Consider the following 12,500-nt stretch of genomic DNA (forward strand, 5'->3'; position numbering starts at 1 on the left):
ATCATCGGTGTACTTCTTAAGATTTCAAGTTATCCGAAATTTTATAAATCTTTTTGTCTATTCCCTCACATTCAGCCTTGCCTTACAAACGTGAACAAATTTAGAGTGGCCGGAAGACATTTGACATCTACTTCTATTGTATTGGCGTTGGCCCTCCAGCGCCCTTAATTATAATTATATTCATATCGCCCGGTGTCGCTCGGGTTTGTTTCGACCCTTTATAATTGGAGTTTTTGAAAAGTAGGAATTTTGCATTATGTGGCTTATTTTTCAATTTCAGTGAACATTTTTCTGGTTGAAATACACCGAAAAATAGCAACACAGCAGCAAAAAAAATCGTAAAAGAAAAATAGGGATTTTCATAGAAAAAAGTACCTTTTTAATGTAAATACTTTTTGGTCTTAACATGGTCCGATTTGAATGTGTTCTTCTACGGAATGAAGAGCAAGCCTTCTTCTATGATACTCTCAATTTTGGTCAACTTGCACCGGGGATAGTGTTAGTTGAAGGCTACCAAACCTGCCACACATAGACAACTTCAATTTTATATATATAGATATTATATACGTAAAATTTAATTTTAATCATGTGGTGGTTTATTTATACGCTAGCCTCTGATATAATCATTTTGATGATTATATCCACAATTTATACGTATATATATTTGCTTTCCCAAGTTATTATATTTTGCCTCGGTACGATATTCAGTCCGACACATTATGCAGCATTATCCACGTTCTTGAAATGGTTGATTATATATAATATATACATGGGAAATGCATGTACATATTGGTATCTGTACACAGAAATTCACCGGTATGTATACGTATTTCTCACTCATATATTGTCGGTGTACTTCTACCGAAGACTATAAAGTAATTTTTATTACAGAGCACGAACTCTTAAGATATAAAGTTATCACATTTTATAAATCTTTTTGCCTATTTCTTTGCACTGACCCTTGAGTGATAAAAGAAGAGAACAAATTTAGAGTGGGTTGAAGACATTTGACATCTATTTCTAGCGCATTCGCTTTGGCCTCCAGCACCTATATTTATAATAATATTTTAATCATTATATACTTATAAATTAATTTTACAGATATGGTGGTTTTTTGTACGCTAGCCACTGATATAATTTTAATGATGATATCCTCAACTTATACGTGTATATATATGGTGGTTGTGTATGAGTGTGTGTGTGTGTATAAGTATATATAAGCATAAATAGCTATTTATATGTAGGGCTGTATGAGTGTATGTATGACTATGCTAATGTGTAAGTGTCCCAGTATATATGTACTATGTGGTGGGGAGTGTTTGTACCGATCGATATTGATGTGTAGATCATTGACAGAAACAACAATTGACGGCCCATAACGGACAAAGACATCCATCCCATTGATGGATAGATACATATATTAATTGATAGATCAGTGATGAGATAATGTTGCCGATAGATGATCGTCGATAATCAGATACCAGCACAGAACCTATGACGTTCTATCTAGATCACTTCTGCTACCAACAGATCTTTGTTAAGATTATGAAATAAAATGTTATCATTACTACTACTACTGCCGCTGCTGCTACTACTACTACTACTACTACTACTACTACTACTACTACTACTACTACTACTACTACTACTACTACTACTACTACTACGTATTAGTATTACTGAGATATTACCATTGAAAACCAATTATTATTATTAGTATTATTATTATTATCGTCATTACTACTAGTAGTAGTAGTAGTAATGTTAATAATAATAATAATAATAATAATAATAATAATAATAATAATAGTAATAATAATAATAATAATTGGTTTTCAACGGTAATATCTCGCTAATACGTATGAATCTATTACATTTCAATTGACTGAATATCTTTCTGAGGTGTTTGACATTTCCGAAGACACGAATTTCAACAGACCTTTAGAAATTAGCAATTTGTATGCGTATTCCGCGGGTCGCTTTATGAATATGCATACGAGGAGAAGAGAGCTGCAGCTGGCGGCGGCGTGCGCATATATGATCGTCGGCGCGCGTACAATTATGTTTACGTGCCTTTTGTGACAGAAAGCGCACGTGTGCAAATGAAATGCTATTTTTAACGAAAACCTAGTCAAACAGTTCTGAGAAGCGCAAAGCAACGCCAAAATAACGTCACATCCAGTTATAAGATTACGCCTAATCATTTTTCTGTAGCTCTCTTTATCGTTCCCTCTTTCTCTCTCTGTGTATGCATGAATGGAATGTATGTATATGAGTGTATATATGTGTATGTATATATATATATATATATATATATATATATATATATATATATATATATATGTATGTATAAGTAAACAAAGGATAATTCATTCATCCATTTACATATTCTTATATATATATATATATATATAGTAGATAGATAGATAGATAGATAGATAGATAGATAGATCGATTGATAGATACATTGATACAGTTATATATATGTATATATACACATACATATACATACATATACATATATATGCATACATATACATATAAATATATCTGTGTATGTGCGTGTGTGTCTGTGTCTGTGTTTGTGTCTGTGCGCGTGTGTTTATATATTCATATACATATTTGTATTTAACATATTATCAACAAACACACACACACACACACACACACAGATACATATAAATATAAATGTACAATTCGCTCAGATATATGCACATATACCCACAAGCGAACACACGCACACGCATACACACACGCGCGCATTTGTGATCAGGCATACCTTCATGTATTCATGCATATAAATTATATCTAACAGCGAGGTTTTAAGGAGAAATTAATAAAACCATGCTTCAATGTGTCAGCTTCATACGTTATTATTATTATTATTATTATTATTATTATTATTATTATTATTATTATTATTATTATTATTATTATTTTATTATTATTATTATTTAAGGCAGCGAGCTGGCAGAAACGTTAGCACGCCGGGCGAAATGCGTAACCGTATTTCTTCTGCCGTTACGTTCTGATTTCAAAATCCACCGAGGTCGACTTTGCCTTTCATCCTTTAGGGGTGGATAAATTAAGTACCTGTTACACACTGGGGTCGATATAATCGACTTAATCCGTATGTCTGTCCTTGTTTGTTCTCTCTGTGTGTAGCCCCTTGTAGGTAGGAAAGAAATAGGTATTTCGCCCGTCGCTAGTTTCTGAGTTCAAATTCCGCCGAGGTTGATTTTCCTTTCATCTTTTGGGGTCGATAAATTAATGCGGCAGTCCCATGAAAGGGAAGAATGCTACTGCTATTTAGCCCAATAAAACACCGTTTCCAGTTGGCCATAACACATATTTTTAACTCTTCAATGTTGTAAGATAAAGAATTGTCAGGAGAAAACATTAGAATTAACGACTGTCAAACTTAGTGCATAAGAAATTTCGGACATATATGTGTGTGTATATACAACAATAATATTAAGGAATGGCCTTAATAGGCCATTCAACTCACTAAAACGAGCAGCCAAACTCAAACCGCTAAATAGTAGTAATTCAGAAATCAAAGGAAAATTAAAAACATTTACCCTTATCATCTTTGGACTATGCATAGTTTCGACGTATTTTTGTCAAACCAGCCTAATTAAATTAAATTTAATTTAATCAAGTCAATTTACCACTGGCCCGTCTCATCGGCAAAGAAGCCAGGAGGAATAAATATTCCACGAGGCAACAGCATCGAAGCCTTGGGAATATATACTCTAAATTTTCAAATTCTACCGTCATCGCGCCAACTTATCAGCAGCAAATATAAACTGCTGATTTAATTTCAGAATTAGCCAAAAAATTGTGTGTGTATATATATATATATATATATATACGATGGTCTTCTTTCAGTTTCTGTCTGCCAAATCCACTCACAAGTCTTTGATCGGCCTGAGGCTATAGTAGAAGACATTTGCTCAAGGTGTCTCACAGTGGGACCTAACCCAGTGCCATGTGGTTGGGAAGCCAGGTTCTTACCACTCCTGTGCTTATATATATAAACACACACACACACACACACACACATACACACACACACATATATATACATGATAGGCTTGTTTGTGTTTCCGTCAACCATATCCACTTACAAGGTTTTGCTCAGCCCAGTGGTATAGTAGAATACACTTCTCCAAGGTGCTGTGCAATGTGTGTGTGTGTGTGTGTGTGTGTGTATATATATATGTGCAATATCCATACAGATCTACCTGCCTAATTAGGTATATATGTATGCATGTGTGTATGTATACACATTTGTACATACATTATATACACATATATGCATAAAATGTCTCCAAATAATGTACCTACCATAGCAATAGCATCGGAACCTACATTATCACAATCATCAGTATTAACTAAACACGCATTTGATTGGTTGCTTGCTTGGTTGTACCAAATACGTTATTATTCTATGCAACAAAGAATTAATCAATATTTTGCATCTACAATTAATCGATTGTTTACCAGTAATCTTTGCATTGTTATTGGCGACATACATTTAAAATCAAATATACAAATAAGAAATTGGTTTTATTTAATCTTTTAATCTAATATAGTTGTATTTATTTATTATTTTATAAATATAGTTCATAGAAATTGAATAAATTATTAATATTCTTTTATCGATAAGAATTATTTCAAATTTCTAGCATTAGCAAATCTTTACTCGAAACCATTTCACTCTGTTTTATTAACAACCTTTTCACTATCATTTATTTAAATGAGTGTTCCACATATCGCAGGATATTCAAAAGTTTGTCATTTTAGCATGCTGACAGACCCCCAGTACTACCTTTGCGGACCACCATGGGTTCACGGATCACAGGTTGGGAAGCACTGCTCTAAAACTTAGCTTCATAGTGTAAACACGTGGCCTGGTGCTTTGGGGTGCAGCATTAACGGACGCAATTCTTTGTTTTGATCCCCGGATCGGGAATTCCATTGTTTTCTTTATCAACCACAACGAGTCAGCTTAAATTCCTTCAGTTCACTCAGCTGTAAATGACTAATATTGCTACAGACTAGCTTTAAATTCAGAGCGAATGTTGCGATAACGGTCACTTATAGGTAAGGCGCATGGCTCAGTGGTTAGAGCGTCGAGCTTACGATCGTGAGGTTGTGAGTTCGAATCCCGGACCGGGCTGCGTGTTGTGTTCTTGAGCAAGGCACTTTATTTCACGTTGCTCCAGTTCACTCAACTGTAGAAATGAGTTGCGACGTCACAGGTGCCAAGCTGTATCGACCTTTGTCTTTCCCTTGGATAACACTGGTGGCGTGGAGAGGGGAAGCTGGTATGCATGGGCGGCTGCTGGTCTTCCATAAACAACCTCGCCCGGACTTGTGTCTAGGAGGGTAACTTTCTAGGTGCAATCCCATGGTCTGTGTCGTGACCGAAGGGGGTCTCCGAATAGGTAAGGTAAAGATCCATGCTATCGGCCCTCTATATCATAAGACTCGGGACAGTATTATCCAAGTGGTGTTGTTCTTGACGGCATTCATCATATGACATATAACCCTTCAGTCACACGAAAACGAAAATAGTCAAAAGTTGAAACGAATTATATAAGAGGCACAACCATGCGCTTTTGTAAGCGCATGATTGGTATATACAAGATGTTCAAAAGGTCACTCCGCAGTATGTTACTACAAAATAAATATTTATAAGATGGTATAAGACTACAAAAGAATATATTAGACTTTACAAGACTGTAAAAGAAATTTTATAAGACGTGTTGAAAGTCTTTCATTTTCAATACATAAGTTGAATCTTCTACGCAGGTTTTGAAATCCGTTTCCATTTCTTGCCGTGTGTCTTCCCGACATGTAGGGCAAATAAACTTTCTGTATACATCGGTATGCCATCAATACAAAAACTAGGTTTTTTCATTATTATTATTATTATTATTATTATTATTATTATTATTATTATTATTATTATTATTATTATTCTATGTTTGACTTTTGCTTTGTCTGTACAAGTTGGCTCCAAGTCTCACCCAGAGACCTCAAGAGAGGTTGGAAGTTCATGTTGTTATGCCTAGTGTGCCATATATTTGGGGGGGAGTTTTTGGTGTTGTACTAATGAATGTCTAAAAAAAAAATTTTTTTAAACCGAAAATTATGTTTGTTTATTATTATTATTATTATTATTATTATTACCATTAGCAGCAGCAGTAGTAGTTGTTGTAGTAATAGTAGTAGTAGTAGTAGTAGTAGTAGTAGTAGAGGCAACAGCAACAACAGCCTCAATTCTGAAAAAAATTAAAGATGATCTTCCCATTAGATATTCTCTGCATTTACAATTCATAAAATCATAAATGTCAGAATCGTTTCAAAATTCAGAATAATGGCTGCTAAAAAACGTCATATTTGATTTCGTGATAAATTTTTTTTTCTTCTTGTTATTTGAATATGAAGAGAATTACGAGGTGTCAATATGTCCGACTGGTTTAGGTGTTAAGTTTAACAACAGTGAGTGGCAATTTGCAATCGTATAGTAACTGACGTACGAAGGCGTTGAATTGAGGAACGAAAATTGTTAAAGTTTCATGTCAACAGCAAACAAACAAAATGCAATGTTTACCTCAATTACGGTGCCTATTTCCTCGCTGACTCCTGACGTTCGGAATTCTAATGTTGTAGGGTTTCGGTTCATTACGAAATATCTGAGATCGATAACATGAATAAAAAAAATAAAAAACTGGGATAAATTTCATACGTTTCACTCTAAATGTCCATCTCGCCATTATTTATTGTATTCTATCAGTACAAGGAGGCCATATGCGTGTATGTATGTGTGTATGTTTGTAGGTATGTTTATATATATATATATATAAATGTAGATATATAGGCATGTATACATATGCCTCTATACATGTATAATATTTATGCATACATATATATATGTGTGCCTTGCTTACCAACCACCTGGTTCTGGGTTCACTCCCACTGCGTGGCACCTTGGGCAAGTGTCTTGTACTATAGCTTCGGGCCGACCAAATCCTTGTAAGTGGATTTGGTTGACGGAAACTGTAAGAAGCCCGTCGTATATATATATATATATATATGCGTGTGTGTGTGTGTGTATGTATGTATATGTATATATATATATGTATGTATGTATGTGTAAGCATATATTTGTGTGTGTGTGTTTGTCCCCCACCAAGATGCTCGTGTGTTTACGTCCCGTAACTTAGTGGTTCGGCAAAAAGTGACCGATAGAATAAGTACTAGGCTTACAAAGAATAGGTCCTGGGGTGGATTTGCTCGACTAAAGGCGTTGCTCCAGCATGGCTGCATTCAAATGACTGAAACAAACAAAAAAAAAAGAATACAAGAATATGTGTGTGTAAATGAGAGAGAGACACATGTATTAAGTAAGAGGCGGGGGACAAATTAATGGATACCATAATTAATTATATTTTATTTCGTGTATTTCTATACTCTTTTAATTACAAGGTTTCTCAATTTGGAGCCAGTTCTTCACACCAGAAAACAGCGAAGAGAAAAACAAAAACAAACCAACTCGATTGTCGTTTGATGACTTCTTATATTTTGTTGGCAAGAAAGTAAATTGTTTTTTTTTTGTTATTTTTTTACAAATAAAGTTACGATTTTTTTGAAAGATTTTCGTCAATGTTACGACTTTTTCTTTCCTTTTGACACATGATATCCTTTACTTTCAGCTTACTTTAGCAACAAATTGCACGTAACTTTGTTTACAACTGTTAATTCAGTGTCAATTTTAACACGAAGTGCAAAAAACGAATATTTTCGCCATATTTTGCTTTTTTTTGTTTTATTTCAGTAAAGGAAAGTAGGCTGCTGAGGCTCACAAATAGATATGTGGCGTTTATGGTGTTGATTGCTTAAAAGAACGTACATGCCAGAAATGGTTTTAAAAATTCCGTTCTGGAGATTTTTCTCTGAAGATGACCAACCTTCTGGTCCACCTACTGGATTTGATGATGACCGAATGAAAGCCATAATAGAATCATCTGTTTGTCATATAACTGTGCGAGAGATTGCAGAGAGGTTAAATGTATCGCCTACAATTGAAATCACTTAAAATGTCTTGGACAGTTTAGGGGTTAGGGTTAGGGTTAGGGTTAGGGTTAGGATTAGGGTTAGGGTTAGGCGTTAGGGTTTGGGTTAGGGGTTAGGGTTAGGCTTATGCTTAGGGTTAGGGTTAGGGTCTAGGGTTAGGGGTTAGGGTTAGCTTTAGGGTTAGGCGTTAGGGTTTGGGTTAGGGGTTAGGCTTAGGCTTATGCTTAGGGTTAGGGTTAGGGTCTAGGGTTAGGAGTTAGGGTTAGCATTAGGGTTAGGGATTAGGGTTTGGGTTAGGGGTTAGGGTTAGGGTTAGGAGTTAGGGTTAGGGTTAGGGTAAGGGTTATGGTTAGGGGTTAGGGTTAGGGTTAGAAATAATATATATATATGTATATATATATATATAGTATATATATATATATATATATATATATATATATATATATATATTCACACAGAAATGCAGAAATATAAGCATACTAATAATGAAGGGAAACACAAATTTAAACCGAGTTCCAGACGGTCGTTACAGAAAGATATTAGGACGCCATGTTGGCATACATATCTGTTGGCCTTGTGCATAAATCAGTAACAATTATTTACTGAAAGCCAACGCAAAGAAATCAAGCTGATAAGAGGTGAGTGCCTGAAAATGAAAACTTTCAGCTATAAGCTAAAATATAAGTTATTATAATATTTCATTATTATTATTATTATTATCTCCGTAGTTTAACGCAAAAAGATTAAGAAGATATAAATATAGTTTATAGCAGTTACACGTTTGACTGTGAAGTAAAATGTCGTATACAAGTTAAATTGTACAAAGAAATTAATACAAATATGAATATATTAAAATAACATTAAAATATCATGTATAAATGTTAGTAATATGCATGTAAGTTATATGTTGTTCCTTAAAGCAATTTGCTCTATGTTAAAACAACAATGTTATTTAATTTAACATTGTATATCTTAAAATAATATTTTTGCAAAATTGTCTTGCATTCGTACGAGGAATGACTGTAAATTGAATTGGAATTATGTGTCGTTACTTAAAGCAATTTACGTATATGTTTGGACAATAACTTCATTTAATTAAATGATTTAAAGAATTATATTATATCCAATTAACAGAGCATGTGTAACTTTGAATTTAATCAAGAAAATAAATTATTTTCCGGTAACACTGAACTGGAGTAAAATAACAGAAATAAAAGAGGGAAAAGTTTAGTAATAATTAAAAGTAAATCTCTATACAAGGTGTGCGAGTTTCTATAATCTCGAACGGTTCTTGGATATGAGAAGATGTAATAAGATCAATTAGGGATGGTATAGAAACAAGACTACAGGAATATAAATTCACTGAAGCTTAATAAATTGATGGTTTGATAGGAATTTGTAGTTTGGAAGTTTAATAATCAAATAAATATAATAATTGGAGAAAATAATTAATTCTAAGTTGAATCGTTTTTGCAAGGTTGGGTTATAATAATTTGTAATAGGTTTGTGTACGAAATACATGTTGTTGTTTAGATCAATATAGTATATGATTAGAAAATTGTATTATTTAATCTGAAGTGTAAAGGTGACGCATTGTAGGAAATTAAGTGAAAATATATTACAGTAAATATTTTGGAATATGATACGGAATATAAATGAAATATATTATTATAATTTAACATTAAAATAAATTAAAATAAAGTAAGAATAATTGAGGAAATATGGTAATAAAAAGAAATGCATATTTGAATAAGTATGAGTGCAAATGTTGAAACTGGAATAAGAAGTATGGAATAAGTTTAATTAAAGACGTTAAATAATCAAATCGAGTACTGTAATATAAATTTATTGAAGATTAATATATTGATAGTTCGATATAAATTTGTAAGTTATAAATTCAATAATTACATAAATATTACAAATGGGATATAATAATTAACTCTAAGTTTAAACAATGAAATAAGTCCATTAAGAGATGGAACTCTGCTAGAATATCTGCTGTTTATCAGTCATTATTGTCTACATGCTACGGTACAGAAAGCATTAAATGTTATTGGAAATATACTGAGGTGGTTTGTGATAATGAAATTCACATTGGAACGTGTCTTATGTCGGTAAATATAAATTGTGCGATAAAATTTTCGACGACATATCTTAATATACTAGTGTGCATGTGAATGTAATTGTATGTGTTTTTGTGCGTTAGGCGGCGAGCTGGCAGAATCTTTAGCACGCCGGGCGAAATGCGTAGCCGTATTTCGTCTGCCGTTGCGTTCTGAGTTCAAATTCCGCCGAGGTCGACTTTGCCTCTCATCCTTTCGGGGTCGATAAATTAAGTACCAGTTACGCACTGGGGTCGATGTACTCGACTTAATCCGTTTGTCTGTCCTTGTTTGTTCTCTCTGTGTTTAGCCCCTTTGGGGGTAGTAAAGAAGTACGTGTTTTGTGCGTGCGCGAGTGTGTATTCTTGTGTGTGAGTGTTTGTGTGTGTGTTGTATGTACGTGTGGGTGTATGCTTGTGTGTGTGTGAGTGTGTGTGGTGTGACTGTTTGTGTGTATGTGCATGTGTGTGTGAGTAGTTAGGAAATTATGACCTATTTAGAGTTGCTGTGCGTTTAAGACGCTAGCTTCCAAACCATAAGGTCGTGGGTTCAGTCTCACAGCACAGCAGTCTGGTTGAATGACTTTTCATTTAGCCCCGGGACGGTAATAACATCATTTAACGAAGAGAAATTCTCTCGAACCTGAAAAATGAAAGGCCACTTCAACCAAAGCGGAGTTGGAGCTCAGAACAAAAAGACAGAAGAAACGCCGCTAAGCATTTTGTCCGGCGTGATAAAGATTCTGCCAACTCGAGGCATTTGTTACTCTATAAGAAGTGAAATAGGACCAGGGCGTGTGTATATTATTGGCAAAATTAACTTCTTACGACACAGCAAAACGCGTTTGAACATACGATTTAGCATCAATAAGCCTGCATGGAATTTTTTGAAGAATGGAGTAATTTTATATTCTTTTATCCTTTTACGTTTTTTAGTCATTTCACTGCGGCCAGGCTGGATCACCGCATGTAGTCGGGCAAATCGACCTCAGAACTTATTCTTTGTAAGCCTAGTAATTATTCTATAAGTCTCTTTTTGGAACCGCTAAGTTACGGGAGCGTAAACACAAAAGCATCGGTTGTCAAGCGATTGTGGGGGACAAATACAGACCACACACTCACATACAACGGGATTCTTTCAGTTTCCGTCTACCATATCCACTCACAAAGCATTGGTCAGCCTGAGGCTATAGTAGAAGATACCAGTTAGAGGGATTAAGCACGGAAACATGGGGTTGGGAAGCAAGCTTCTTACCACACAGCCACGCTGCTCCTATATACTCTTTACTCTTTTACTTGTTTCAGTCACTTGACTGCGGCCATGCTGGAGCACCGCCTTTACTCGATCAAATCGACCCCGGGACTTATTGTTTGTAAGCCCAGTACTTATTCTATCGGTCTATTTTGCCGAACTGCTAAGTGACGGGGACGTAAACACACCAGCATCGGTTGTCAAGCAATGCTAGGGGGACAGAGACACACAAACACACACGCATATACATATATACATATAAATACATATATACGACAGGCTTCTTTCAGTTTCCGTCTACCAAATCCACTCACAAGGCATTGGGCGGCCCGGGGCTATAGCAGAAGTCACTTGCCGAAGATGCCACGCAGTGGGACTGAACCCGGAACCATGTGGTTGGTTAGCAAGCTACTTACCACACAGCCACTCCTGCGCCTGTTTGTTCTTTTTTTTTTCAGATCTTTTTACTAAAATAGCTCAAAATTAAATACCGACAACCAATTTTAATTTTCTTGCTCAACTAACAACTATTAGTAGCTAAATTATTGATTTTCACTTTTGAAACATCTAAATCATATTTTGATATAATGCTAAAATAATATTTATATGCACAACTATAATTTAAGTTCCACTTACGTATATATAGTTACACCTAACAATTATTCCATTATGAGATCATTTATCATATCTTCTCATGTTAGCCATGTCTTGCATACACACTGGCTGTGGTCGATTATATAACAAGCATTTTTAACTACATGTCTAGTTTAAACTTATTCGAAGAAGTATTCAGATTCTAGTATATTCCGTCAGGGATATTACTGTGGGAGAATCTTAGATTTATATATGTCTACAAGGAATAACTATGATTATTCGCTCTAAACATTGTCTCGGTTTTCTATTAAATATATATGATTTTATACTCACCATAAATATGTTAAGCATATAAGGAATCTGTTCTTATTGTACACGGATATATATCTACATCTATCTAGATAGCTAGCTAGCTATCAATCTCTCTATCTATTTCTTACTCTCTCTCTCTCTCTCTCTATCTTT

Source organism: Octopus sinensis, linkage group LG25 (assembly GCF_006345805.1).
Source record: "Octopus sinensis linkage group LG25, ASM634580v1, whole genome shotgun sequence".
NCBI lineage: Eukaryota > Metazoa > Mollusca > Cephalopoda > Octopoda > Octopodidae > Octopus > Octopus sinensis.